The sequence below is a fragment of the Mirounga leonina genome, unplaced genomic scaffold, assembly GCF_011800145.1.
Source record: "Mirounga leonina isolate KUSES-001 unplaced genomic scaffold, KU_Mleo_1.0 Mir_169, whole genome shotgun sequence".
NCBI lineage: Eukaryota > Metazoa > Chordata > Mammalia > Carnivora > Phocidae > Mirounga > Mirounga leonina.
The window spans coordinates 20,138,131-20,162,265 of record NW_023270431.1 but is presented as its reverse complement, the minus strand read 5'-3'; the positions used below and the strand labels follow the sequence as shown (position 1 = coordinate 20,162,265).

The 24,135-nt window shown below is 39.1% G+C and overlaps 1 long non-coding RNA gene across 3 annotated transcripts in view; it reads left to right on the top strand.

The window, feature by feature from the left end:
• Window positions 1-24,135, top strand: part of LOC118017370 — a 683,373-nt gene that overhangs the window by 130,920 nt on the left and 528,318 nt on the right. Inside the window, exon 1 of one of the 3 annotated variants that reach the window (XR_004681134.1) lies at window positions 2,572-3,174. The exons of the other annotated variants lie outside the window; for them this stretch is intronic. This is a non-coding gene — a long non-coding RNA (uncharacterized LOC118017370). Of the gene's footprint in view, window positions 1-2,571; window positions 3,175-24,135 lie in introns of those variants that run through there. 3 annotated transcript variants of the gene reach the window in all.

The window sequence follows — 24,135 nt, the reverse complement described above, 5'->3', positions numbered from 1 at the left end:
GTACTCTTCTGGTATATACCGTCACACTCTAAGGCTTTTGATTGACTGAGTGAATGAACAATAGGCTGCAGCTAATGCTGAATGCACTTAAGAACTGTGGCCACTTATTTTTGGACCCTCCATGATGGCTAGATACCATCTTATGGTATCTCATTCTCATCTATTTCCTTTTAAGGGAAATATCTTATAAGATGTCCTTATAGAACCTCCATGACAAGAAAGGGGATAATTTAGAGTCCTACATACCTTGGCTACTACATTATTCATGGATTTATGTCTTAAATGTGGACATATAATGGTTAGCCCTTCTCACCTCAGCTTAGAGCCACCATATGGTTTTGTAAGTACACTCAGTGTGCCAATACCAGATCTTTTCATCTCTGGTAGCCCACTTGTTTTCCTAGAAGGAAAGTCACAATCTTGGAGTTTCACATGATGCATAAGGAAGTAGTTAAGTCTATTTGCAAGAAACCTTAAAAGAATCACAGCTATTGACGCGTAGTTAAATGGGCTTTAGATTACTGTGGAAGGGAGTGGGAACAGAAATGACCTGTTAAGAAGTGAGACTTAAATTTCTGTGCAAAAAGTGGCTAGATCCCTTGACACTCTTGTAACTCTTGTAAGCTGTTACTTACAGCTTTGTTTCCATTGGACTTTAGAGAAGGAGTCTGTGTTACTCTGTTTTGGTCTCATCTTATTTTTCCCATCCTCATTTCTTCCATGTTCTAATTCTTCATTCTCTTAGTTTTCAATTTAGTTTTATCTTGTGTGTATTTTGCATCCTTTCTGGAACCTTCATTTTTATTAGACTTCCTGTGCTAGACTTATTATCAGAGAGTTTCACGTGGATACTGGGATCGCATCTGGCCACGTGGGATAGGAAGACCATTGTTCAGGATCACATGGGCTTCCCCATTCCCCACTTTTTTTTTTTAAAGATTTTATTTATTTGAAAGAGAGAATGAGAGAGAGAGCAGGAGAGGGGGGGAAGGTCAGAGGGAGAAGAAGACTCCCCGCTGAGCAGGAAGCCCGATGCGGGACTCGATCCCGGGACTCCAGGATCATGACCTGAGCCGAAGGCAGTCACTTAACCAACTAAGCCATCCATTCGCCCCCCATTCCCCACTTTCAATGGACTAGACCAAGAGGGTTTCTTACTGGACATTTCTGAGGATAACACGTTTGTATCAACACAAATGAATATTATTTGCTATTTTAATTTGTGTTATCTTGTGCTAACTTCTGCCTTCTAGATTATAAATTGCTCAAATTGAGAAGTCAAAAAGACTGTGAGCTCCTTGAAAGCAGGAAACTGTTGTTCAAAATACTAGCATAGGGCTAATTGCACTAGTAAACTTTTGTTGGTTAATTTCCATTTTGAGACTATGAAGATGACCATCTTTAAAATCCATGAATATAACCATGAATATATTTTCATCTGAATATTCCTCTTTATGACAAACATATATATAGGCATATGCATAAAAATGATAAATTTGGGGTATTTGGGACAACCCTTTTAGGTCCCAATCTGGGTCTTAATTTTTGAAGGCAATGTCAGTATCACTAGTTTAACTCATAAATTAAGAATTCCACCTATCATGTTGTTAGTATAGGCAAGAATTTGGGGTCTTATGAGGGGAAGAAGTTGGCCTATTCAGTGAAGTGAGAATCTAATTCTCTGTTCCTTATAAATAATAATAATAACAGTAATAATAATAGTAATAGTAACACTCTGTGGGAGTCTAGTGCCTAGGAATTTTTTTTAAGATTTATTTTATTTATTTGAGGGAGAGAGAGGGAGGGAGAGAGCTCACCAGCATGGGGAGGGGCAGAGGGAGAGGGAGAGAATCATTAAGCAGTCTCCCCACTGAGCGCGGAGCCCAGCCACCACGGGGCTTGATCCCAGGACTCTGAGATCACTACCTGAGCTGAAACCAAGAGTGAGATGCTTAACTGGTGGAGCCACCCAGGTGCCCTTAGTGCCTAGGAATATTAATAGATGTTATGTAGAGAAAAATATGTCCAAAGGATTTATGTTTCAGAAATTTTGGATTATTAAAATTAGGCAGCTTTCCTCATTGCAGGGCTATTCCAAGACTTCAATGGCTAATGTGCTTTTTCAAGTTCTGAAAGATAGACATTATACATAGTGTTAATTCTAGGATTATTCGGTTACCGAACCAACCCCACACTGAGCTGCCTCTCTAAGGGTCTTTTCACAAAATTATCTTCTTTGTATGCCCTAAATTGGGAAACACTGTCAAAGAAATTGCCACATCCCCACCTCTAGGACCATCACTATCACCACTCCCTCTTAAGTACGGATAGCGCTTGAGGCTTTTCAAAGTATTTCCACATATATTATGTCATTTCATTTTCATTAGCTGTGATTAATGTAGGGCAACTCAGTAGATGAGAAAAGAGATACATTATTCCCATAGTAGCTGCCTTTGTGTGTCAGAAAATTATTGAGTTGGGCAGGGGTAAAGAGAACACAGGTGCATGGCTAGCAAATCCTTGGAATTGTAAAGGCTAGAGTTTTTCTCTGCTTTTATTTTGCAAATATTTTGTTCCCTTTAAATACTTTGCCCAGAGGAAAGTTTTCTACTGTGTGGGGTGATATCCACATAATTTCAGATACTGTCCCATGTGGAGGGATATAGACTTCAGATAGTTTGACTCCATGTCAATGTACCAAATCTATTTGCCTGTGTAAAGCAGACTGACTCAATATTAGACTGTAATATAATTGGGAGAAAATTGGAGAAAAGTTTGGAAATTTGGTCAAAGCATTTTATTTATAGCAGAGAATTTTGTGCAGATTTGTTAGAAATTCTTAACATAGACAACTCATTGGATGGTTTAAAAACTTCCCTCTGTCCCCAATTTGTATTTGGAAATTCCTGTATTTTGGATGTGTGTAGTTTGCAACTAAATTTCCATACTGTGTATGATTTTTTTTCATTTGATACTAACATGAGGCTACTTTCTCCGGGTGGGTGTAAACATGTTGTGGGCAAGCAAAAGTTAAACAGCAATCATCTGAGCCTGTAGACTTAATTTAGTAATCAGTGTTTTTTGTTTCTGTTTTTGGTTTTCCCTTGAAGGGACATTTGGAGAGACAGAGAGGAAAGGGCTTGTGAGTCTTCTAGACAGCATTCATCTAAAAAGGTATTCCTTTCTACACCTAATCCATTTCTTCCATGTACCTACCCCTTCCCTTGAAGCAGAAGACACTGGTATTGTGTAAAGGGAGTGAGTAGTGCCCAAGAGAGCCATCTCCTGATACCCCAGAATGGCACAGATTTATACAAGGCTAGTAAGAGCAGAAATTAAAAAGTAACCAATGTAAAAAAAATAAGTAAATGCAGTGGAGTTCTTCAACATAGTTTCGACATTGACCTTTGAGAAATTGCAGGGTGAGTGGCTACAAATGCTTTGTAGCATCTACCTCGACACCAAAAAGAGACAGTCCAGTGCGGGATGCTGCAGTACCAATCTAGGGCAGAGGCCCTGCCATTGTACAGATGTCTTCTATGCCACCTTTGGAGGGGCAGGGACAGCTTGGTTGGGATGCTTGCCCGATGATCAGCGCCAGGGTAGTGGCCATGGGGTCCTCTTGGCGTATTGAACTATTCTGAGACGGGGAGGGTCATAGCTGGAAGAATCAGGCTAAGACTTGATCTGCGAGGGAAAGTTGAGAGGCAAACATCTGTGTCTTGTTCTCCAATACATTTCCAGTGCCGGCCATAGTCCCTGGACACAGAGTCATTTTCAATAAATATTTATGGAAAAGCATGGATCAATGAGTAAAAATGACAGAGGCACCAAGCAAGAAACAAGACGGAAATCAGGCTGTTGTGCTACCAGTCCGAGAGGGCACCAACGATGAAAAGATGAAATCTCATTGTACCAAGTTTTGCTTGGAGTAAAAGCGACATAGCGTTGGAAACAGAACAGAGGAAAACCAAGGGTGTGTTTAGAGTATGACTCTAGGTACCCTTATTAGAGGTTTGATAGATTGGTGGTAAACCCCAGATAAATACTCTTGTGTTTGTATGTTATATGTATGTATACTTGCATGTGCTTGTTAACTATTCCACAGTAGGGGGTCAGTTCTTCTCGACTCATCTTTATAACATCCTCAATTAGGCAAATCCCATTAGATATTGATAAAGTCATAGAAAGACCCAATAGGAAATGCAAATCTTATTTTATCTCCTATGTAGGTAGTGCTCCTAAGTGAGCAGCACGGTCATACCCAGATGCCCAGTAAACAAGAATGTATTGAGTGGTGGGGAAAACCAGTATAAGGTTAAAGTTTAACCAGAGACAATTTACCTTAGTAGGATAACGAATGTGGATGTCTGGAAGAACTCATAATTCAAGCGACAGGCCAAATTGATTATTTCTGGTTCTTGTTTTATCAATGTTTGTTGGTTCTCTAGACTGTTTCGAGAAACAAGAGGTTTAAGACTTTGTCATTCTCATCAACTCTCATATTGCATTAGCAATGGTTATAGCTCTGGTTTCTATTTATACCATGGGACTGTTTTTAGCAAATCTAACTTGTGGCAGTTTGCCCATTATTTACATGTTGCTTTAAAGCACGTTGGTAATGGAGGTCGAATAGCTTTCTTTTCCTGAGATGAGAATAGAAATGTCTGGGTTATCATGGGACTGACTGTGCACACACTTCATTTGTCACCATCTTATTAAGTCAATTTCCCAAAAGGAATTGCCAAACTTCTTGGCATGTACATTTATCATCCGTACATGGGAATCATTAGACTATGTAAATGCTGCCTTTTTGGAGTCATCTGTGCTTTATGTTCACTGGGTGGAGTTACTCAGTAATATGAATAAACCACAGACAAAGTCTTAGACAAAAAAGTTCTTTGGATTGGGGAATAATATAATTTTAAAAAATGTGTTTGTTGCTTCCATGTGAGTTTTTGTTTATGTTTTGGATTACAGCCATTGCCACCACTGTGCAAAAGCCAGAAAGAAATCTAATTGGGTGTTGCCCACAGGGTTGCGATTTATTATAGTTTTCAGTTTTCACTACATGTTACTGAGTCAATAGGCCCAGATGCAGAATACCTCCACTGGAGAGCTCTAAGGCACGCACATTCAGAAACATTGTTTCATAATTAAAACATGGTCCTATCTCTTTGGATCTCTTTAAAGATAAAATCTCCTTTAAAAATGATTCCGCTCTTCTAATTAGAAGTTTCCCCAATTCTTTCTCACAAATATTATGTCTAGTTTTGGTTTCCTGGAAAACATGTGCCCAATAACCCTTTTCTAAACATATAGTTAATATGATTTCTTACAGTTCTCTAGCTTACATCTCTTTGCCAGCATATCTGCTCCTTCAGCTATGTAAAAGAAATTAAATTCTGAAAAACAATAAAATTTTCAGAGCACAGCTGGAAAGAAATTCCATGTAATTCTCTCCCATGTTTTCTTTAAAGTCTAGCCTTGTACCTCTCCTAGCTGCTTCACTGACTGTCAAATATTTTTATTCTTCTCTTTCTGGTGCCTTCTGTATCCAGACTACTGTCAAGTCCTATTTATTTAGTCAACATTTCATCCACACATCCATTCATTCAGGCTGTATTTATTGAACCTATGTGTTGTGCATGCCAAGGATTAATCTCAGGGCATCATGGACACAACTGTCTGCACCACACATTCCCTATCACTCACAAAGTACAGGCCCGATTACTTCTCATTCCAACCATTGAACTTGCTGCTTTGGGGCCTCAGAACAGTGGGCTGGCCTGCTGTAGCTCAGAGTACATTAAAATACAGTACCACACTCTTGTTTCTTGATTCTTTGACTCTTCCTCACTCTTTATAATTGGTTACTGGAATAGGTGGAATAATGGCTTCCTAAAGATGGCCATGTCCTAATCCCCAGATCCATTGTCTCAAGAGACTCTGCAGATGTCATTAAGGACATTGGGATGGGGTTATCTTGGATTATCTGAGTGGGCCCAATCTAATCACATGAGCCTTCCAAAACAGAGAACCTTTCCTAGCTGTGTTAAGAGAAAAAGATGTAAACAAAAGAAGAAAGGTCAGAGAGATGCTACCTTGCTGACTTTGAAGACAGTGCCAAGCGATGTAAATGATGGCTAGAAGCTAAGAAAGGTGAGGAAAGGGATTATCCCCTAGAGCCTCTAGAAAGGGATGAAGACCTGCTGATACCTCGATTTTAAACAGTGAGATCCAGTTCATACTTCTAATTTACAGAGCTGTAAGGTAATAAGCTTGTGTGGTTGTAAGGCACTAAATTTGTGGTAACTTGACATGGTAGCAATAGACAATTAATGCAGCTCCATTCCCAGTATGGGCTTTTGTACTTCTCAGATTGATTTTTAGCATCTCCTGCCTAGTAGCCGCTTTCTCTCCTCAGGTATCTCTTCAACCCTTCTTGTAATTATTCTTCCCTCTTATAGTAATTTCCTTCTTCAATAAACCTTCTACACTAGTCTGAGTTTCAAGGCTTTGTATTATCTGACCCCAAGCTATCTTTCTGACCCTATCTTCTCCAGTTTGTCATGGTCAAGGATGTTCCAGTTAAATTGTACTGCTCACTCTTCTCACACATAATCTTGACTTCAGAGACTTGAATCAGTCAGGATGGGCTAGGTCATGCTGTAGAAACAAAAAACCTCAACATTTCAGTGGTTAATGAAATGTCCATGTGGGTCAGTTGGGGGCTCTGTTCTACAGTTCCTCCTGTGCCTGAGGGAGCAGCTACCATCTCAGCAGTTGCCGAGAGGTGTGTAGGAGATCAGGAATTATGTTCAACCCACAAGTAATATCTGTTCCTTTAACTTTCAACCTGTTCTCCAGAACTGGCCACATGGTCCCACCACACAGGACTAAAGGGTATAATCCAAACAGTTATGTGGACGATGGTCATGGCTATCAGTCTATAGCCCTCTGTAAGAAGGACTGGGGAACAGCTTCCCATCTACCAAGTCTGTTCATAGTTACATGTTCCTGCAAAGAAAGTTTGTTGGGGTGCATCTGGTCATGAAATGGTAAAATGGTTAACTTTACTGTGGCCTCAACCTTTCTCCCTGAAGGATTATGAGAACTCTAAATAAAGGGAAGAAAAGGTTTGTTCGTTCAGTTGCCACAATTATGCATTGAACTCCTACTGAATGCAAAGTATAGTCAAAGGCTTGGGAACCATAATGATGAACTAGACATCCTGCAGGGATACAGGTATAGGCAGGGGCTTTGGGGTAAATTGCTCTTCCCTATTTTGGCAATCATGAAGGAAATGATCAAGAAGGCAGGTAGGACAAATAAAGGAGTGCGTTGAGCTTATCAATTTTGCCCAGCATTTGCATAGGCCTTTGAAGATAAGTTTGTTCTAGTTTACTTCACAACTTCTGGAGGAACTTGCAAGAAATGGAACTTTATAGAATTTGAAACTATCTAAGGAAGCATGTGCTAGAGTGGAAAGAATACATGCTTTGGGGTTAGGTATATCTGAACTGGATTCCCAGGTCTGCCCTACATTACTGTGTGATCTTGGGAAAATTAGTTAACCTCTTTGAGACTTTGTTTTCTCATTTGTAAAATGTGTAATATATTGCTCAAAATATTAATGAGAAAACGTAGAAAATGCACTTATCTTGGGACTTGACATAACCAGGCTCTAAATAGACACTGGGTTCCTTCAATTTCTCTTGTGAGGCTTAATAGGTACTAATATTTCATTTTACTTTGTACCAGGTTCTACATAGCACCATTAAAAAAATTGTTTCATGAAGACATTTATTTCATATAAGTTTGGCCATCTTATGTAGTTTCCTTTCTTTTTTTGCATTTTTATTGAGGTAATTTACATACCATAAAATTCATGCTTTTGAGGTATTTTAGTGATTGTTATATTAACAAAATTGTGCAAACCATTTAATTCCATAACATTTCATCACTCCCAAAAGACCATTAGAAGTCACCTGCCATTCTGCCTTTCTCCAAGCCCCTGGTAACCACTCACTACTTTCTTTCTCTATGGACTTGCTTGTCCTAGACACTTTATAAAATGGAATCATGTAATGTCTGGTCTTCTGTGTCTGGATTCTTTCACTTAGCATATGTTTTCAAGGTTCATTCATGTTGTAGCATGTATGTACATAGCATCAGTACTTTTTACCACCTTTTATTGTTATACTACCTTTCCATTGCATGGATATACCACATTTTGTTTATCCATTCATCAGTTGATAGACATTTGGATTGTTTCCACTATTTGGCTATTGTGAATAATGCTGCTGCAAACATTGATGTACATGTTTTGTGTAGTCATATGTTTTCATTTCTCTTGGATATATCCTAGGAGTGGAGTTTCTGGGTGATATAGTAACTGTTTGAAATGGTAAAATGGTTAATTTTACTATGGCCTCAACTTTTCTCCCCAAAGGATTATGAGAACTCTAAAGGGAAGAAAAGGTTTGTTCATTCAATTGCCACAATTATGCATTGAACTTCTACTGAATGCAAAGTACAGTAAAAGACTATACTGTTCACTGTTTGAGGAACTACTGGACTGTTTCCAAGTGGCTGCACTATTTTACATTTCTACCATAACAGTTCCAATTTCTCCAAATTCTTGTCAACACTTGTTACCTTTTTTTATGACCTTATTGTTTGTCTTTCTGATTACAACCATACTAGTGGGTATGAAGTGGTATCTTGTTATGGTTTTTATTTGCATTTCCCTGGTGACTAATGATGCTGAGCATCTTTTCAGGTGTTTATTGGCCTTTTCTATAACTTCTTTAGAGAAGCTTCTATTCAAATCAGTTTCTTTTTATACCATCTCCTCTTGTTTTAAATTTTTTGTTTTTCTTTATACTGCTAGTTTTTCTGGTTATTCCCAAGTGGACACAGAAGTGGAGCTTGAGTGAGGTACCAGTTTCTTACCTGCATGCTACTTTTCCTTTTTGAGAAAGAGAGGGGGGTAGGGGCGGGGGAGGGGCAGAGGGAGAGGGAGAGAATCTTAGGCGGGCTCCATGCCCAGCATGGTGTCGGGCTCCATCTCAGAATTCTGAGATCATGACCTGAGCCGAAATCAAGAGTCGAACACTTAACCATCCAGGTGCCCCAATATCTAGACATATTTAAATGGATATTATAATGTAACAAGATGCAGTTACAGGGGAGATAATCAAATACTGTGGAAGCTCCAACAAGGGGGCACCTTGCTATCTCTGAGGCCATCTGAAGTGACTTCAGTAAAGAGTGTATCTGAAGTGTCTTCCTACATTAAAATTCCCTGAATCGAGCATAACCTTCTCCTTCAGTGTGCATATTTTGTTGTATTAAATAGAGAGATATTTGCACATTAAAATATACATACCTCCAATTATTGATGTTTATTGAGTTCGTTAGAAAAACTAATATTAGAGTGCTCTCCAGTTCTTGACTCCCAGTGTTGGAATCAAGCTTCGTCTTTGTATTTAGGTCTCTAATGTATGTTGGATGAATGAATCATTTTAGATAGAAGGGGAAATTACAGACTAAAATTTTGGAGGCCTCAAGTATAATTTTTCTTTTCACACTTGATCTTCAAATAATAATAAGGCTCACTTTTAGGGCACTTTAATCCTCAATAGGAAAAATTCATCTTCCTTATGGAGAATTCTATAATGCTCATTGTTAGCAAGTAGTTATCATTCCCTCTTATCTGATTAGAGAGTCCTTTACACATTTAGCCAAACAGATCACAAATCTGTTCCTTTTCCTCCAATATTATAAGGTCCTTTTAGATTGAAAGGTTTAGAGAGTCTGTAAAGGGAGGAATGATTTGGAGTCACTTAAAATTTCAGCTGTTCATTTTATAGAAGAGCAACTGAGCATCAGTTATGTCAGATGATATTGTCCAGGATCCTGGCATCCAATCTCCCCTTTTACGTGTTCCTTTCTCTCCCATATTCTTTTTGCTTTCTTTCAAAAAAAAAAAAAAAATCAAGTTAAGACTGAATAAGTGGTCTGAACAAAAGTGAGTCTTTAACATTTTTTAAATTGGGTTGAGGTATATAAGAGTATTTTGAGCTTTAATGGACTTAATGCCTTAATGGACTTCCGAAAAGTCTTCCTAAGACTAAATTTGTTAGTAAGAAGCTAGAGCTGCAATACTAAAATACCATAGACTGAGTGGCTTGGACAACAGAAATTTATTTTCTTACATTTCTGGGGGCTGGAAGTCTGAGACCATGGTCAGGTTCTGGTGAGGGTCCTCTTCTTGGCTTGCAGATGGCCGCCTCCTTGCTGTGTCCTCACATAGTAGAGAGAGAGATCTTTTTCTTCTCCCTCTCCTTATAAGACCACTAATCCTACCCCAGTAGGAGCCCTCCCTTATGAACTCATTGAACCCCAAAGCACTATCTCCAAGTTCAGTCACATTGAGGATTAGGGCTTCAACTAAAGAATTTGGAGGGGGATACAGTTCAGCCCATAGTACTAATGGACTCATTCTTTAGTTTAACATTTCTTCCCTCCTTCCCTCCCTCCCTTTCTTTTCTTTTCTTTTTTTTCTCTCCTTCCTTCCTTCCTTTTCTCCCTTTCTTTCTTCCTTCCTTCCTTCTTTTTTCTTTTCTTTTCTTTTTTCTTTTCTTCTTCCCTCCCAACTGCCTCCCTCCTTTCTTTCTTTCTTTCTTTCTTTCTTTCTTTCTTTCTTTCTTTCTTTCTTTCTTTCTTTCTTTCTTTCTTTTCTTTCTTTCTTTCTTTCTTTCTTTCTCTCTCTCTTTCTTTCTTTCTTTTCTTTCTTTCTTCTTTTTCTTTCAAACATTGTGTGATTATGTGTGTATATAATAACTACCATACATATTACTATTTCCTAACCAAAGTTTAAATATTGTTTCCAATCACCGTGGAGCTTCTATTTGAACTGCTAACATGAAAGAGAGCTAAACCAGGGCACCATAAATGTTGTTATTGTAGCAACTAAGCACTGGCTATGTTATTCAGAATGTTCAAGCAGGATCTAGTTTAGGTGAGTATGTCCGGGACAGGCTAGAGGAGATTCTAGCACTGGATAATTGTAGGAATAGATAACTTTGGAGATTACTTCCAATGTTAAGATTTTATTATTCTCAGCAGAATTTTGGATGGATTTTTTACCTCTTCTTTCCTACTGAACACCCTTGGTGGAGGTGCTAACAAGCAATGAAATGTCCCTAATTGCAGAAGGGTGCAAGGACCAAAACTAGGTTTCTGGAAAATCCACTGTCAAAATATGGATTAAGAGTTCGCTGCATTATTAGGGATGGTCAATAAGTAATGATGATTTTGGAACATTAATACACTAGCATTAAAAGGGGAAGATACTCTTGCCACCCAAAGGAGCAATGGTTAGTAAAGTGAGACTAACACAGAAACAGCTACTAATAAAAGAAGGCTTTATGTGAAAGGGACTGCTAACATTATTTATTAAATTTATTCAATATTTTGATATAAAGGAAATGTAAGGAACATTAACTACCATCTTTGAAACAAATATCATGGCTTATCTTTCTCAAATTGTAGGTGACCATTATTTCAGGAATCTGTGAAGTCGTTAGGAAGGGGTATCATATTCTAGAAATATTTCTGCTCCCAATATCTAGCACAATGCCTCACACAAAGGAGTCATATGGTAACTATTGAATGAATTAATTAATGACATCTGAATAAAATGGGTTACTTACTTCCTGTATTTATTTAAAAATTATTCCTTTTTTGAGTATATTTTCGAGAGCTCTGTTGAATTATCATTGGCTACAGTCACTTGCACATATTTATAGTACACAATTTGATAAGTTTAGACATGTACACTCATGAAACTATCATCACAATCAAGATGTTGAACATACATATTGCCCCCAAAAGTTTCCTCTTGCTCCCTTGTAATCACTTTCTCCTGCTTCTGTCCATTTAACTTTTCCCCAGGCAGCCCTTAATCTTTCTTTTATCAATTAGATTTTATTTTCTAGAGTTTTATATAAGAGGAATCATACCATTTGTACTGTTTATTTTTTTGTATGGCTTCTTTCACTTGGTGTAATTATTTTGAGATTCAGCCATGTTGTTGTGTTGTTGCATATATCAATAGCAAAGGGAGATGTATGTCAGTTATGATTTTGGGAACAACTTCAGCAGGGAGACAATAGCTCATCCCACTACCTCTCCTCCTATAAGTTGTACTGGAAATTGCAGCCAACCAAAATCCTAGAGAAGCAGGGACCAGGGTAAACTTAATGTGAGAAGCAAGCGGACGGAGCTGGGCAAGGGGAGTACTGTAGAAGATGCTGGTGATACCCTGCTCAGATCCCTCTTACTAGGAGTGTATGCCAGCCCCCTGCTGCTGCAGATTCTGGTGCTAATGGCTCACACCTACACATAGGTTTTTGCAAGATGGTCCTAGACTGAGGGACATGGCACTTTTCTCTCTCTGCCTGGGGCAGCCCCATGGCCATGCAGTAACTATGCAGGGGTATAACAGCCCAGCCTCCTCCTTTCTGGATGGGATAGCCTTGTTTTTCATTTAATTTTACTCTATTATGTTATGTTAGTCGGGATAGCTTTTAATATGCTTTATCCTCCGGTGCTCTCTGTGGGATCAGGGTGGGGCTAGACTTCCTCTAAAATCACATGGCTGACTTGCCTCTTCTTCTGCTTTAGCCTGATTCCCTCATTGCCTGTATAAGTTTCTCCTGAGAGTACCCCAACAGTAAATCATTTGTGCAGGAATTCCTATTTCAGTTTCTGCTTCTAAGGAAACTGAGTTCAGGCCTTCCTTTGTAAACACTTCAGATTGTAGTTAATTTAGTTACTACTCCTTTATCAGTTATTAGTTACCATTGGTCCAGCAGTGTTCCAAAAAGTTGTTGAACTCTCTCATACTCTGTTGTTTTCTTTCCCATTATTTTTGTTCTTCTAAGATGTACATCTTTTTATTCCTTTACTGACATTTGAGCACGTTTTTGGAGAGAGGAGTTATATGCATGTAGCCAATCTTGTAACGAAGTTTAAACTGTTACTCACATTCAGGTTTATTCTGTATTTTCTACTAAATGTGCCATTTCCATTAGATATTAAAGATTTCCATTGAAAACTATTTACATGAAAAGACAATAAAAATTAGAAATTGTAATGCTTTGATTTTTAAGCAAGATTGTCAGGAATTCCAAGGAACAGTGTGTTGGGGTGGAGTCATCCATTTTGCTTTTAGTTTAGTGTTTCCAAGGAACATTTCATTGAATACATGGATATGTATGAAATGTCTATCTACCTTGAACAGATTTATTGATCTCTGCTAGAACAACAAATGCCAACACTTTTATTAATGAGGTAAAACGGGTCATTAGGATTATAATTACATGCCTCACTGAATTTTCCCCAAGTTTATTCAGCTCAATATTGTTTTAAAAATATTTAATTACCATGGTCATATTTCTTGACTTGCAATAAATGTGTGTGTATACATATTGTTTATGTGTATGTGATATATATCACAGTGACTTGATGATTAGCCAAGGACCTATTTGGAGTTCTTGGAGAATGTCATATCAGTTATTTGTGGGTCAGTCCCTACTGCATTGTGCTATATCTATTTGTGGATGTCTTTTCTCCCTACAGAGTTTAAGGCAAGAGTATGCCTTATTTATCCTTCTGTTCCTATGGAGTCTGGTATATGGTTGATATTCAACTGAATATTGGTTTGAAACAAAACAAAACAGAAAAACCTAGCAGATGTCTCTGAGAAATTTCCTAATCACCAATGACTTGCAAGTTAGTTCTGGTATCTCTGAATGTCTAATCTCCTGCAGGTAAATAGTCTCTCTTGCCTCTCCTAACACTTTCTTGTTCCAAATAAAATTGGATCAGAGATTGTGGCACAGCTGGTTTGAGTGCAAGGCACCAAAGCACAGCTCAAGTGAAGTCATTCTTGGTGCAGCTGGTTGGGTCACAGTCATTCAGTTTCACTTCACAGAGGCACAGTAATTTATGTTCTTCCTTCCACATCTGCAGAACTCCTTTCAGAGTCAATGAGAATTACAGGCTTTTAGCACACTGAGACGTTGTATGAGACTTTATTTTGTGCTTATTTAAAAAAATTTTTTTTAAATTTTTGCCAAAGGACAGGACTAATATTTGGATGATACACAAATAGTGTTATAAAATCTACTTACTCAAATAACTTCACAGTTGGAAGGGACTTTAAATTTCATTCACTTGAACAACTACCACCCTATTTTACACATGAGAGAATTGAGGCTTAAAAACTTCAAATTACTTGATTAAATATAATTACTGGTAGATGCAGAATTAGTGATGTCATCTCAGCGCAGGCATATTTTAGGGAACTGACAGTTCTCAGATATACAAATATTTAACAAAGCAGGTTATAATAAACTTCCATTGTATTCAATATTTAAAAATTAGTATTTTTAAATATTCAGTTAGCTGGAATATTAGAAGTTAATGTCTATTTAATTTATTTCTGAAAAATTAAGGGATCAAACTTCTTTTAAAAAGATTTTTATTTATTTATTTGACGGAGAGAGAGAAAGCGAGAGAGGGAACACAAGCAGGGGGAGTGGGAGAGGGAGAAGCAAGCTTCCCGCTGAACAGGGAGCCCGATGCGGGACTCGATCCCAGTACCCTGGGATCATGGCCTGAGCTGAAGGCAGATGCTTAACGACTGAGCCACCCAGGCACCCCAAGGGATCAAACTTTTGATATTGAAAATTATTTCAACATACATCAATGTCTGCTACTAGTTTATGTCTACAGGAGGCCATAGGGCCATTTTAATCCTAAATCAATGAAGAAAAGACTGTCGTTGCTCCAGGATCATTGGTGTGAGATTCTGGAATTGACTATACAGGATGAAAGAGATCATTCTGAATATATACTGACCCTAGGACATACATCCAGGAGAAAATTTTTAGACTAAATTCCTTATGTAAGTTTGTTTTAATGCCTTTTAATTTTTCTGACAAAATGTTGAAAATATTACAAAAATGTTTGGATTGTTAGAAAGTCAGACTTATGTAGGTCTGCTAATTTATGAGCAGTTCTAAATGTTAATGAATGACTTTTGATCATGCTCATCCCCCAGAAGGTTTTCATCTACACCCTGATATTTTTTAAGACCTCACTCACATGTCTTCTTTGTCAACATTAATTTCTTTCTAAAATATCAGGAATAGAAGATACTGGAAAGTCAGAAAGGTCTAGCAATGATAGTATCAAGGGTACCATTGGTGAAGTCCAGAGGTAGCAAATAGGTATCTTGAGAAATGCGGGCTGCAGAGACAGTGAACCCAGGCCAGTAAATAGAGAGACCCTAAGGACTCAGGGTCCAGGTAGTATCAGAAAATACAGCATTAGTAATACCGGCCAAGAGTCTGTATAAGAGGTTGAGGATTTGACTCAAAAGATCTGAAAAAGTAGGACCATACACACCACAAGCAAGAATGAACTTCAGCGTAGATTAGGTATTGGGAGGAAAAATTTGAAGTAAGGACTGCTCTTTATATGTTTTCTTCCCAACACCTGGGGTATATGTAGTCCAAGTCAAAAGATGAGACACTTGGATGAAGGCAGGTGCATCGAGGGCGGAGCAAGATGGCTTCTAAAACAGGGATTGCTTTCTTGTTTCTTCTCTAAGTCCCTCTAGTCTACACATGGTAATTATTCCACAGAGTCTCACTAAGTGAAAGTTGTATGCATGCACATGCATGCATACACACATGCTTCCTTCAGTGGAACTCTGGACCAGACTTGAGACACATGTGTTTAGTAGTAAATGGATTATTTGGATTAAAAATTTGGAAGCAAATGCTTTGATTAAATGGACAGAGAAGCTGTGGTATATATATATATATATACACACACACACACACACAATAGAATATTACTCAGCCATCAAAATAAATGAAATCTTGCCATTTGCAGTGACGTGGATAGAACTAGAGGGTATTATGCTAAGCAAAATAAGTGAATCAGAGAAAGACAACTATCATATGATCTCACACATATATGGAATTTAAGAAACAAAACAGAAGAGAGGAAAAAATAAAACAAGATGAAACCAGAGAGGGAGACAAACCATAAGAGATCCTTAATCATAGGAAACAAACTGAAGGTTGCTGGAGGGGAAGGAGGTAGAGGAATGGGATAACTGGGTGATGGACATTAAGGAGGGCATGTGATGTAACAAGCACTGGGTATTACCTAAGACTGACCTCTACCTTTGAAACCAATAAACACATTATATGTTAATTGAATTTAAATTAAAAAAATAAAGATATCTGGAAAAAAATTTAAAAAAATTTGGACACTACTGAATGCTTTACTAAGCTTAATTTATCATAATTTTTACTGGTCAGAATAAGAGTTACCATCTTTCAATTATTACATGTAGTTCTGAGGCTTCCCACTCAGACCTCCTGTCATACGCAGTTCTGTATTTACTGAGGTCACTGCTGACTTGTACGTTCTTTTATGACTCTTTTAGGACTGTTGATAGAAAGGATTTCCTGGGACCTATGAGGTCAGTGAGAATTTGAATAATGGAAAGAATAAAATAATGCTTTAGCTCTTTAGAGCTTGCTTTTGTAGAGAACATCAGGAAGATGAGCCATCAATAAACAATTTCAAACAGCATAGCTTTTTTTTAAACTAGAGGAACCATGTAAGTTTATATGGAAATGGGTTATAATGTTACAGAATTTAAGAATATTACAGAATTTAAGTTGTCATTGCAACTAAATTGGAAGCCCCATGAGCATGTGAGAGCCCAGCAGTTGTGATAAGAACTGTTTTCTTATTTAGTTCCACCACAGTATTGTAAGATGATTTGAAAAAATTACTTTTCTGGATCCCAGTTTCTTTGTTTGAGACCTAATACTTGTACACTGAAGCTGTAGGGTCCTTTTCAGCTCTGTTCATGATGTACATTTTGTTTTTCTCACAAAGTTTTGGCAAATAGTGGACGCTCATTCAATTAATACTGTCTTACTGATGTTGACCCTCACAAAGCCATGTGCTTCTTAGAGAGAGAAATTGTCCCATGGGCTGGGTAAACAAGAGGAAGAGGAAATGGGTGAATAAACTACAAATTGAGCGTCTCACTGAAGTTTATCCTAAGGATGATCCTCTGAACTCCGGACATCTGATAGCACGCACAACTGCTCTTGACAAGTAATATTGCTGGTGACAAAAGTTATGTCAACATCTGGGTGAGCTGTAGATTAGCAGTACCTGAGTTCTTGGGGAGGGCTGATAAGTGAGACGCAAGGAAAATAAGGTCAACAGGAAGGGCATCCAAGTAAATTGGAATGAAGTCCAACCTACAGAATGTTCCCAGCAGAGGTGTAAGACATTCAGTTGTAATTGGCAGAGAAAGTATTTGCTCTCTACTTGAGAAGAGCCAGCAAGAACAATGGAAGGTACCTGACAAAAGAAGTGAGACATTCCAAAAAGATGGAAAGACTGATACTCTCATCAGCACAAACAGACCCCCCTCCTCTTACACTTTATAACATGTCACCTCTTTTCTCAAAAACAGTTCCCTTTTTTTTCCACTTCCTTTTGTCTTCCTGTCACCTCTTGCAAGACCTGAAATATAGATTATAGTTTCTGTATACCAATGAAAATTTGTATTTGAAGCATTAAATTGAAAGATGCTTACTCAGAGGCCCCTGAGAGATTCTCACAACAGAACTGCTTCTGGGGACTTGGGAAATGACCAGTCTCTTTGATTTCCTGGGGAAAGCCACCACAACAAAGTCCTCAAGGTCAAAGCTCAGCTTTACACTGAACAAGAAATTGCAAATTTTGACTTTTTGGTGGGTTCACAGAGAGGTCACCAGGACTAGTTCCTACACACATTGCCAGTAACAACAGACTTCTCCACAATGCAAAAAAAAAAAAAAAAAAAAAAAAAATCTCCAGGATATTGTTGCAGAATCTCTGTGGATGAATTTAAAAACCTGATGAAATGATTGATCAAGTGGCTGTAAAATTTGATTAAATGGCTTGGCGTATAACAGCAAACATAAACTTAGGTGCAGTAAGGCAAGATTTCTCATTTCTATGACTTCTGCAATATTCAATTCGTAGTCTTTATGTTTTCCAAGAAGAGGCAAGTGATCTCAGGCCACTCCCTGTGTCTTCTTTGCCCTCAAATGTAATTTGATGTCCTTCTACTCTCTTGAATCTCTTTTCACTCTTCTCTGCTATTTCAAGCAGTAGTCTCAGTGAACCTTGAAAACCAGGTCTAAGCCTGCATGGACAGACTGTCTGCAAAGCTCATAAATTTGCTTCAAGACCAGGTCATCACTGTTAAACTCAGGGCTCTCTCTTGGTCTTTGGCAAAGCATCACAGCTATCTCTGTGTTTGGAGAAGCCAGGTTGTCTGAAAGGAAGCATTGTTCATTTACAGCACTCTGTTCAAAGCATCCTACTTGGAAAGGTTGGACCAGGGGTCACTAGACCCTTTCCAACTACAGCTCTTGGGCAGTAGGGTAGTTGTTTCATAGGTAAGAAAGTTTACATTTCACCCAAGAAGAAATTCTTTATCTTCTAAAAATAAAGGGGCACATCTGAAACAAAAAAGACTTTTAATTCAAATGTAGTTGGCAAATCTAGTTTTATAGCAGTGAGGAGAACTTACCAACAGAAAACCCAAGCCCTCCTGGATTGGAAAATAAACTACCTATGAAAAGAGCTTGTGCTCTTTCAAAGGGCCTGATCCCCATTGGATAAAAAGCCCTTCATTACCACTCCCCTCCCCACCCCCCATCACTTTAATGTAAGTTATGAGGAGAAAAAGTCTTTGCTTTTGATCTTAGATTTCAGGCTTGGTGTTTTAATACATCACTGTTTTTAATGCAAACATTGTTTTTAAAAAGTTTAAGCCTTGTCTGAGTCCCTGGAGCTGTAAGCTCATTTTGTATTGATTAGGGGCTGAAGTCTGTGGGTCCTTGGTTGTGTTTTTCCTTTTGGTGGAGTTGTAATAAACTGTTCTCCACAGTTTGGACTTTGGGAATTGGCCCACTGAGCTCAGCGGCTGTGAGCCTCTTGCTTTCCCGGGAACCATGGCAGATAGCATTGCTGTGGAATGCACAGGGCTGCTGAGAGCTCCAGGGCAGCCTGCTGAGAAAGCCCTTCTGAGGGTCAGTTTGGAAGGGGCCACAAGAAATAAAGGTGAGGGTTAATGACTCCCTTTGTGAGGCTTCCTGGCAGTGGTACTTCACCTCAAATGGAAATTTCAGAAGTTTCTGTACTGTTCAGAAGAGCATTCCTGGAGTTGAGTAGCAGAAAGTTAGGCCAAGCATAATATAGCGACTCTGCCGAACACAGCTCTGTCTCCAGGAACTCATCATCATCATCAAATAGTATTTATTAAAAGCCCACACGCATATGGTGCAGAACAAACCACATTAAACAAGCACAGTTGGGTTGCTGGTCCTCTAGAGGGCCACAATTTAAAATACTAAAAAACCAACTCTTGCTTCTGGTAGACTGTTCTGACAAACCAAGAACACAGGGAAAGGAGATTGCTTACACAGTGGCTAATATTAATACTACTACTAATAAATTAGCATAGGTATCGTCTTTGTTTTTCAGTTTTGAAGGTTTCTATTGAGATACCCTCAAGCTCAGAGATTCTTTCCTCAGCTGTGTCTAGTCTACTAATAAATTGATCAAAGGAATTCTTTTTTTTTTTTAAAGATTTTATTTATTTATTTGAGAGAGAGAAAGTGCAAGTGGGGGTTGGGGCAGAGGGAGAGGAGAGAGAGAGAATCCCAAGCAGGCTCCCCACTGAGCATACAGCCCAATGGAGGAGGGGCTTAATCTCACCACCCTGAGATCATGACCTGAGCTGAAACCAAGAGTCAGATGCTTAACTCACAGAGCCACCCAGGTGCCCCAAAGGCATTCTTTATTTCTGTTACAGTGTTTTTCTCTAGGTTTTTTTTTGTTGTTGTTGTTGTTCTTTAGGATTTCCATCTCTCTGTTTACATTGCCTTGTATGTTGTCTACTTTATTCATTAGAACCCTTAGCATGTTAATAATAGTTTTCAATGCCTGGCCTGATAATTCTAATACCCCTTCCATGTCTGCTCCTGATGCTTGCTCTGCTTCTTCAAATTGTGTTTTTTGCTGTTTGGAACGCCTTATAGTTTTTCTCTGTAGCTGAACATGTTGTACCAGGTAAAAGGAACAACTGTAAAATGAGTCTTTAGTAATGTGATGGTGAGGTGTCAGGGGAGGGGAAGCATTCCACACAGTCCTATGATTAGGTCTCAGTGTTTTAGTGAGCCTGTGCCTCTGGACTGTGAACTTCACAAGAGTTTTACAGGTCTTTTTTTCCCCCCTTAGGTGGTTATAGGATGGCTAGAGTGGGCTGGAGTTGGGTATTTCCCTTCCCCCATGTGAGAGAAGAACAGGGAGCACTCTGGGATATTTCAAAATGGTTCCTTTCTTATTCCCTCTGCGGGAAGCTGAAGAGGATTTTTCTCCTGATGTTTTCTGAGGGAATCTGGTTGGTGCTCCTGGAGGTAAATCTCACAATATTGTGGGGTCCCCCTATGACTGGGTCTCTGTGGAGTTTTTAACTCTCAGACTTGTCTGTAGAGCCTCCAACAATTCGGCAACTACAGTTCCCTGTTTCCTACCTTTGATTCCAAAGGTAAGTCTCTATTCCAGGAAGCCGTGACTCCCTCTATTTGCCTCTCACTAATCTTGGGGGTAGTGGATTGCCCTGTGTTCTCTCCTCTATTACAGATACAAGATGAGTTGTTGATTTTTAAGTCTGTTCAGCTTTTTGCTTGCTATTGGGACAGAGTGGTGGCTTCCAAGCTTTTTGCCTGAGGAACTGGCAACTAGATGCCCCTCCCCCACCCCTCTCTTTGCTAGTTTTTCCCAGTTGAAATAGAGAGCTGACTGAATAGTATTAGTTGATGTATTGCACAGAACATTATCCGTTTTGTAATCAGACCTCCCCCACCATTACTGCCCTGCCCTTGAGGCAGAACACAGTGAGTGGTAGAAGGGAAGATAGGCAGGGCTTATTTGTTTAGACCCAGTGCATCAACTGAAAGGTGGAGATGGATTCAGGGCTGGGGAGGTTGTGTGACTAACACCACACGTTGTGCAATGAGAGCTCATCGCTCAGCCTGAGTTTGTTTGGTCTTTTCCTATTTTTATTTACTAGTGACTAGATATTAATTTTTCCATTTGTAAGTTATTCTCATACCTGTTCATTATGTGGAATTCTATGAACATTTTTCCAGATAATTGTAATAGTCAAACCCCACTTTTGCTTGAGCATGTCAAATTCCCCACTTAGAACATCATTTGTTCTCCTACCTGATCATTATACTTTTTTTTTTTAAGGCTTAGTTATTTATTTTGGAGAGATAGAGGATACTGACTTTTATAAATATCTTTTCCAACTACAATTTTGTTGCTGTTGTGGAATTGTGTAGTAAGTACTGTATCATCTAGATTCATCCTGTAGGTCTGTGGCACCCATTCCCACACCTGTGGGGAGTAATGGCTGTGGACACCTTACAGCTGAGTGTTTCTGGAAATTGTTCTAGAACAAAGGGAACTGCCTTGTTCAAGGGTATCTCTCTCCCTGGAGACAGGTCACATTGATGTATGTGGGGGTACAAAGACCCTGCCTCCTTGGCTCAATTCTAGAAAACTGAGTAGCTATTCTAGCTCCAGGGCTTCTTGTAGGATTGGCTGAGGCCCCTTACAACTGTACAACAGTTCAACTTACTCATATATGGGTGTTGTTCAGCCTGGGAGTCTGTTCTCTGGGGAACCCAGCTTAAATACTAGTTGGTCAGTAGTGGTCTAAGATTCTACAATGGAATTTTGGAGCTGGATCAACTACTGGCAGGAGGACAATGAAAACCCCATCCCTGATGATGGGTTGGACATTGAGCCTCTGGCATGCTGTAACAGTGCAGTTAGAACATTCTCAAGTGGTGAAATGAGATGGGATACAGTGAAAGGGAATATTCTGGTAGGATCAATATCTCAGGCATTTGAGAAGTTCTGGTAAATTAGTGATTATTAGGCCAGTGGAATCAGCTGGCTTTTGCTATGTGCAAGCAATGCATTGGAAAAAAAACAATTAAAAGCTAAGGATGGCTAATTACGAATTTAAGGTGAAGTGTGCAAACCAGAGGGCTGCCTTGGCACCATCAAAGAGAATTTTACCTCCTACAATCAGAGGAAGAAAAATTTGAGGATCAAGTTTGATTATGAGCTTAGTGGAACTTCAGAGTAGGTTGAATTTTCAACCTCAGCAAGTCTACTTTAATAAGATTAGGGCCCTGGTTAGAAAGCAGTAGGATCCCAAGGCTTGAAATGGGGACATCTGTGTTTATGTCTTTAGAAACTGTGAATCTTCAGATCTTCTTGAACTCTGGAGCCACAGAAGTGGCCCACTCCATACTGTTAAATGCTAGTCCTCCTTGCATCTTAAGGATGACACAGGATGTTAGAGACTACAAACATTCCCTTCAGGAACTGTCTTTACCTACACTCCTGGATGCCAGATCAAGAACTAGGGTTAATTCACAACGTAACCCAGCCAGGGAGTGCTGGGCCTGCTAAAGGAGCAAAGAGAATATATACCTAAGGAACTACAGGGCCAGGCTAATATGTACAGGCAGGAGCACAGGAGGGTGTGTGTAATGTATTTATATCCTTAGGGTGTTGGATCAAGGGGTAGAAATAGAACATCAAGTTGGATAAGGGAGAATTTATCTACATGAGAGTGCCCTTCCAGGTTATAGGATTTAACACCCTATCAAGAACTCAGGAGATGGAGCTAATATGCTGCTCAGATGGCTCTTGGAATCTTGCAAAAAATGAGAACCCACATTAAGTGAAGTAGAAATGTCTGGACTCCTGTGGCAGATAGTAGAGGCAGGGATCAAAACGCTGAGAGATCAGGGCCTGCTCGAGTAGATATCTAAATAAGTCTGGAACACCCACCAGCTGACTACATTCCACAGGAAGGCCTGATGGCCATGTTATTCACTAAAGTGGTGAGGAATTTGGAAGACATGCACCTGCATGGCTGAGAAGCTGATTGATCCCTGTCCTATTTAAGTACAGGCTGGTAAAAAGACCATATGGGAGCACTTAACTCTAAACAAGGTACGTGTAGTTATCATAATGAATAGCTGGTCAGCTTGGCAGCCAGGGGACCTGACCTGAATAGAGCTCTGGTGACGATTTAAAGAAAAATCAGGGGCAAAATAGATGGGCAGAATATTACTTACAAGAATATTACTTAATTTATACTGACAAAAGAAATCAAGAATGGATGATCAAAATGCCAAAACAGACACCCAAAGGAAAGTTGTACTTTCTGGACCCACTGACACAGGAAGACGCCTGATCCCCATGAGGAGGGAGCCTACAACACCATGGCAATTAAATACAGTGATAATCCCTCAGTTCTTTCCCAAACGGACTTAGAATATTTACCCAGGTAACTGTCTGTTGGGAAATGGGTAATACCTAGACACTGTAAGGACTAGTGGACATAGTGTCTGAGTTGACATTGATACCTAGGTACCTGAAACATCATCATAGTACCCTTGTCAGAGTGGGGAAATGGGGCCAGATAAGGGATGAAGTCCTGGTCCAATACTAGATCACATGGATTCACTGGAGTCATAGACTCACCCTGTTATTATTTCCCCAGTCCCTGAATGTATAATTGGAATAGACATACTTGGTAGTTGGCAGTCTATACATACTGGGTTCTAAGCCTGTGGCGTAATTGTCATTATAATTTCCATGGGAAGATTTAGTGGGGGCATCTGAAACTGGCCTCCCCTCTACTGTCAAAACAGTGAATTAAAAACAATATATATCTTGAGTAGAGGGGTGGTGACAGATATTAATGTCATCTTTGGAGATTTAAAGGATGCAGAAAAGTTCCTTATCACATCTTCATTTAATTCACCTGTCTGGCCCCTACAAAAACCAGATTGGGTCTTATAGGAAAGTATATTCAACCAAAGGGTAGTTCCAATTGTAGCTTCTATATCTTTGCTAGAGCAGAACCTC